This window comes from Mus pahari, unplaced genomic scaffold (assembly GCF_900095145.1).
Source record: "Mus pahari unplaced genomic scaffold, PAHARI_EIJ_v1.1 scaffold_4422_1, whole genome shotgun sequence".
In the NCBI taxonomy this organism is placed as follows: Eukaryota; Metazoa; Chordata; class Mammalia; order Rodentia; family Muridae; genus Mus; species Mus pahari.
Genome location: NW_018392417.1, coordinates 69,258 through 75,425, shown reverse-complemented (window position 1 = coordinate 75,425; position 6,168 = coordinate 69,258). Strand labels below are relative to the sequence as shown.

The 6,168-nt window shown below is 35.9% G+C and overlaps 1 pseudogene; it reads right to left on the bottom strand.

Moving 5' to 3' along the window:
• Nucleotides 1-473: 473 nt before the first annotated feature.
• LOC110315000 lies at nt 474-2,494 on the bottom strand (annotated as a pseudogene).
• Nucleotides 2,495-6,168: the final 3,674 nt, after the last annotated feature.

Sequence of the window (6,168 nt, the reverse complement as noted above, 5' to 3'; positions counted from 1 at the left end):
CACCAAATTAGAAGACCTTATTTAAAGCCTGAACAAGTTTGGAGGTTTCTATAAGGTATCATTTAGCGACAATCTATACATCCCTGTGTGAGTTAGGCATAGATTGAGAAGTCAGTAAAGGTAAATTCAGAGGACATAAGGCCAAAGAAAGTTTGCATCTGTACTTCTATAAACGAAGTCAATGCAAAGGATAATCACTGTTAAAAAATAAATTAATAAAATAAATAAATAAAAGAGTGATTGAGCATAAAGGAGCTCCTCAAAGGCACAAGTACATTAGAGATTTTGTGCAATATTGTCTTAGATCATCAAAGACATATCACCTTGTACTCTCTGAATGCCAAGATTTAAATCGAGGCTGAAGCTAATGCCATATGCTGACAATTAGCAAATTTTCACACTATGATTTCACAAATACTGAGGCAATATCTTTNTATTTATTAAATTTGACTTATTCATCTTACCTAATTCATTTAACGCCCTAGAAATGGGGAGAGTAGAACATGTTGTGCCTTCTTTTGCCACTTTTTAGCAAGAGCAGATAGAGCATTACCAAGTTTAGGGGCTTTATCAAGTTTAGATCCAACATGAGAATTAGGATGTTTCTGCTTTGGAGGTTCATGTTGTGATGCTTCTTCTAACTTTCCAGGAGAAGGCTCAAGGGGCTTTTTAACTTCTTCTATCTTTTGTTCTCCAGATTGACTTTCCTGTTCTTTCACAGCAGACTCAGGAGGCACTTGATTCTCTGTTTGTTGTGATTCCTGAGGTTGCTGTTGCTGTTGCTGTTGCTGTTGCTGTTGCTGTTCCTGTTCCTGTTCACTCCCAGAGTTGTCAGCAGGCTCATTTCCTGCTGGTGCTGATTCTTCCTTTTGGACATTCTCTGTATTTGCATCAGCAGAAGAAGGATCTGAAACTGAGTCCTGGGCTTGCTGCTCAGGAACTTCATAGAAAGGTCCAGAAGATGTGAGCATATTAATAGAAGTCTTTCCTCTTGTTTTCTTTCCCTGGCCTGATCATACAATCCTTTCTCTTAGCACCTATCTGCCAGCTGCTAACTTCCTCCCCAGAATCCTCATCTTGGCTTTCTAAATCCATATTCCAAAACTACTTAGGTTAACATCAGGAGAGCTGAAGTTGTACTTCAGGACACAATAATAAAATCTCTGCTGTGCAAAGTGTTTTAGTTAGAGTTTTAAATTTCAAGAGTGAAATATAAGTTAATTATACAATACATATATACTTCAATATGGAATAAGACTAACAATAATGGTGTAGAATATACTGGATGTTTAGGACATTTTGCTTCTGTTTTTCCCTAAATCAAACACAATTACCTAGTAATAGGAAGGCAAAGAGGAACCAGAGAGAAAGGCAACAACCCCACCTTGTTCATGAAGCTCGATTATTATATAAAGGAACACCAAGGAAAAATAGAACCCTGAATTTTCTCACATTCAGAGAAATCAGGATTAAGGCACTTTTGTTTTCTGCCTCATCTGACAGTGGTAATTTGGGCTGGGAAGCAAACAAATTTCTTCTACANTTATGGAAGCTTTGTCTCTCCTTCAATCAGTTGGCTGACCTCAATAACGTCTCCAACATCAGGTTGGGGAATATTTATTTATATACATAGAGAAATTAATAATTGCTCATGTATAAGAAATATATGATGAGACAACATGCTGAAACACAGACAGTTGAACAGCATGCAAGGATGATGGATTGAGCTTTACCTGGATCTGGTCCGGCATCAGATGTATTGTCGACAGCTAGAAATAAAGCATAGATAAAGAGAAACTTCAGACTACAATCATTCAGAGCTTGCATAGGTCCTATATAAAAGTTACTTCAAGAGTCAAACTTCTTAGTACAATTTACTCAACACTTACTATCTGAGATGCTTCTGTAAAAGCATAGGGATGCAAGAGCGTGCGCAATTTCCCTGTATTCTTACCTTCCACAAAAATACAAAGATCTTTTTAATTCTCCCAGAAACACTAACATCAAACAGTTCCCTATTTGTAATTACACTGCATACTTCAAAATAATCTTGCATAATTCAGCTCAGGAATACATCCCACTCATTTTCTAAATTAATTCCCTTAATACAGTCAGGAGACAAATCCCTNAGTACACATCTTAAAATGTTACATGCTCTGCTTCACATGCTGGAGGTGAGCTGGGAAAAAATGTATAAGGTTGGCTCTGATAATTGTATGTTAGTGTCTAGAGCATTCAATATATTCTGTATTTCAGGTAGAATATTAAATAAAAAGGTCATGTTACATGATAAAGACATAACTATTCCCATTTTTCTCATAGATATCCTATGGGCCTGTATTTCTTCGCACCCATGTCTGTCATTTCTCCCCTACTTTCTCCCCTCTTTTCCTTGAATGTCTCCAGATTCCACCCTGTATTCCTTGGTACCTTCATCTGCACTCTGAGCTCAGCTCAGGGCCAGCAAAGCAGCTGTGAGCAGGACCACAAGCATCTTCAAGGAGGCTCTAGACTTTCTCCCAAATGTGTGCTGAGACATGCATGCCCATACACTTTATAAAAGCAAGACAAACAATGGTATCTTTGTGCATCAATTGAATAACATTGCTCCATTATTTCTCCTTGGGAATGTAGCCCAGCAGGGTGGAGTATGGGAAATTTTCAATGTGCCTTAACAACAGAAGCAATATCTAATATTTTGTGATGATATTATAGGACAATTGTCTCTTTATANCCAAGTATTATTCCATTGTTTGTATGCACCACATTCTCCATCCACTCAGGAGATGTAAAGCATATAATTGGTTACCCCTTCCCACCTACTTTGAGAGTATTGTAAAAGTATCTGAAGAGTGGGATGTTGAATCCTTTGGAATATGCCAAGACCAATAAATCAGTGTCATGTGGTAAATTTTCTTTTAGGTTTCAGAATTCCTGACCCTTAATTCCATACTGTTTGCTCTAGTTTCCTCTTCCACAAAAACTGAACGTGAACAGAAGGGTAAAGATCTTCTGCAGGTTATGTTGTCATCCATTATCTTCATCTTCATCATTCTAACTGATATAACAAGAAATCTTGTACTATTAATTTGAAATTCTCTAACTGCTAGGAATTTTGAACACAAATTCAATGTTTGTTTGCTAGTATAATTTCCTGGTTTTTTGAATCCTCTCTATAGATCCTTTGTCAGTTTTCATTTGAGAAATTAGCTGTCTGGATTTTTTTTTTGTTTCCATTTCCCTGTTTTCTAGATATTAATCTCTTATCAGAAGTATAGCTGGCAAAGATTCTCGCCCACCTGTTAGGCTGTATCTTTGCTTGACTGATTATTTCTTTAGCAGCACAGATTTTTACTTTTATCTGGTCCTCTTTGTCCATTATTAGAATTAAGTCCTGTCTGAATAAAGTCTTTATTCATAAAGTCATTTCCTACACTTGGATCAGCATGGCCTATGTTTTTTTTTTTCTAATAGTATTAGGACTTTTAATTTTCACATTAAGGTCTTTCACCCATCTGTATTTGATTTTCTAGGTAGAGGGGGAAATATAGATATCATTTTCTGCATGTGGACATTCAGTTTTACTAGATTCATCTGTTGAAGATGCAGTCTTCCCTGCATTGAGAATTTCAGGCACCTTTAACTAATATCACATGAATCTAGCTATGCATACTCAAGTGTGGATCTCCATTTTCATTACATTGACCCAAGTGTCAGTTTTTCTATTAGCATAGTTTTTAAATACTATACTTGGGTAACCTGGCATGAAATCTCATACTCCAATCACCACAAAAGTATTTGTTTCTTAGAATTGCTTTGATGGTCCAGAGCATTTTATGTCTACATATGAAGTTTATGATGTTAGACAATTTCTGTGAGAATCTCATAAATTTTAATTAGGATTGTTTTGAATCTCTAAATATTGTTGTGATACACATGATAAAATGTTAATGATACTCAAACCATGACCATGGGAGATCTTGCATTCTCTGATGCCTTGCAACATCTCTTCTTCAGAGATTTGTAGCTTCCAGTGTAGAAATTTTTCACAATTTTAGTTAGGTTTCCTTATAGATAGATTTTGATGCTATTTTCAATAGGAATACTTTCATGTGTTCTCAGTATATTTGTAATTGGTATAAGGAAAGGGTACCTTTTTACCTAAGTTGACTTTGTTTTATACCACTTTGATGAAAGCATTAATCCTTTCTCAAAGATTAAGTAGGTAAATAAGTGGATCTAGAAAATGATAACACAAGTGATGTCACCCAAGCTACAGTAAGGAAAATGTTTCATGTTCTATTCTATCACTGGTTCATAGCTGTGAATCTTTAGAATTGAATACATAACATGGAGTAGCCAAGGATGTAAAAGAGGCCAACCATGTGATGGAGGGATAAAAACTTTACAGAAATCCATGACACAGTAACAATTCTATGAGAAACATGGGAAAATTTAAAGGAAATTAACTGGTTAGAAGTGACATGCAGAAGTAGAGGGGAAAAAGAATGGTAAATAACACTATATATGTTTTAGAAACATTATGGAGACATCTGTTTTATTTTTACTTGAAACAGTTAGAATACAAAAACGTATATGTATCCAAAAAGCATAGGAATACTTTAAAAGAAATACACTACTTGTCTGATAATGCCCCCTATAAGCACCATAGTCAACCAAACCAAAACCACAAAACTGGGCATGGGGAAATTCTCGTACATTTGGTGGTCCAAGACACAAAAAAAACAGTATCAGTTTGGTAATTGTCTCTGGCTACATCCTAGAACTTCATTGTAAGACCCTATTATGGATGACCCAACACACTTTGAACATATGACATGGAAGAATAAACCTGGTACTATCCAAAAACAGTCCAGCCTGAATTGTACCTCTTATAAAAGTTTCTGAGAAGCTTGATAAATAAGAAAAGTAGTCAAAAGTCTCCATAAAGAAAACCAGTTACCCCCACTCTCCTAAAGCAGTATAATCTCTAACTAAGTTGTAAACTCTTCAACTTTCTTCAGTTCATAATGAGTATATATTCTTAAGGGAAGATGCCAGGCCTTGGCAAATCTGCTCCAGTTATAACTTCATAATTCTCTCTACAATTAAGGACTTTAAGGAAGAAAGAGAAGGTGATTACTTCTGGGAGTTTCTTTTATTGAATGCAAGAGAACTATATGGTTACTCCAGATATGAAATTGACAGAGAGAATGTCCTCAGTGGTCTTCATTGGGTGGCTTAGGAAGGCTGCAATGGGCAACAGAGAGAGAAACAACATAACAAACAATCAGGCTCTGTGTTTCATACTGAGGACTCCTGGAAGCAGAAGTCCTGGAGGAAGCCAGTCTTGACCTTGGCTGTGTGTCCTACAACACAGTAATAGCTTCTGCTAAATGTCATTCTACTCAGATCCATTACCTGACTTCCTTCATGTTAACAATGAGTGAAGAGTGTAATGTATCATGAAAGAAAAATATCACTTTTGTTCTCAATGGAAACAGAAATCANATTACAGAAGAGTTGATAAGCAAACGTATTAGGGAGAAAAGTGGAACTGAAGTACGGGTATGTATCAGGCTGATGTTCTACACATCTTAGACATTTTGGTCTACTTTAATATTATATTATTTAATGAAATTTTTTATCAAATATTTATGTTTACTGTGCAAGGAGTCCATACATGTATGTAATGGAGTTTGATCAAACCATACTATCCACCCAACTGGGAATGTTTTCCTAATTCTGAGTGTTTTAACTTTGAAAGTCACTGAGTCCATCTGCATGTGCACTGCTGTGAAACTGGATTATTTAGATTAGATGGATGATGTACATTTCTAACCACATTCTGGAAAAGACAATATTTTATTCTCTTTTCTTATGCTTTTTACATAGTATTTTTATATCACAATTACATAATGGCTTTTCTTGAGATATATTCATGCACATACATCACTGTATTTTTCTTACGAGAATCTCCGATTCTACTTTCCTCCATTCTTTCTTTTCTTTTTTTTTTTTTAGGAGACATTTTCTTTATTTACATTTCAAATGCTATTCCCTCTTCAGTTTCTCTCTCTCTCTCCTCTCTCTCTCTCTCTCCCCCCCTTGTGTGTGTGTTTGTGTGTCTGTGTGTGTGTGTGTGTGTGTGTGTATCTGTGTGTCTGT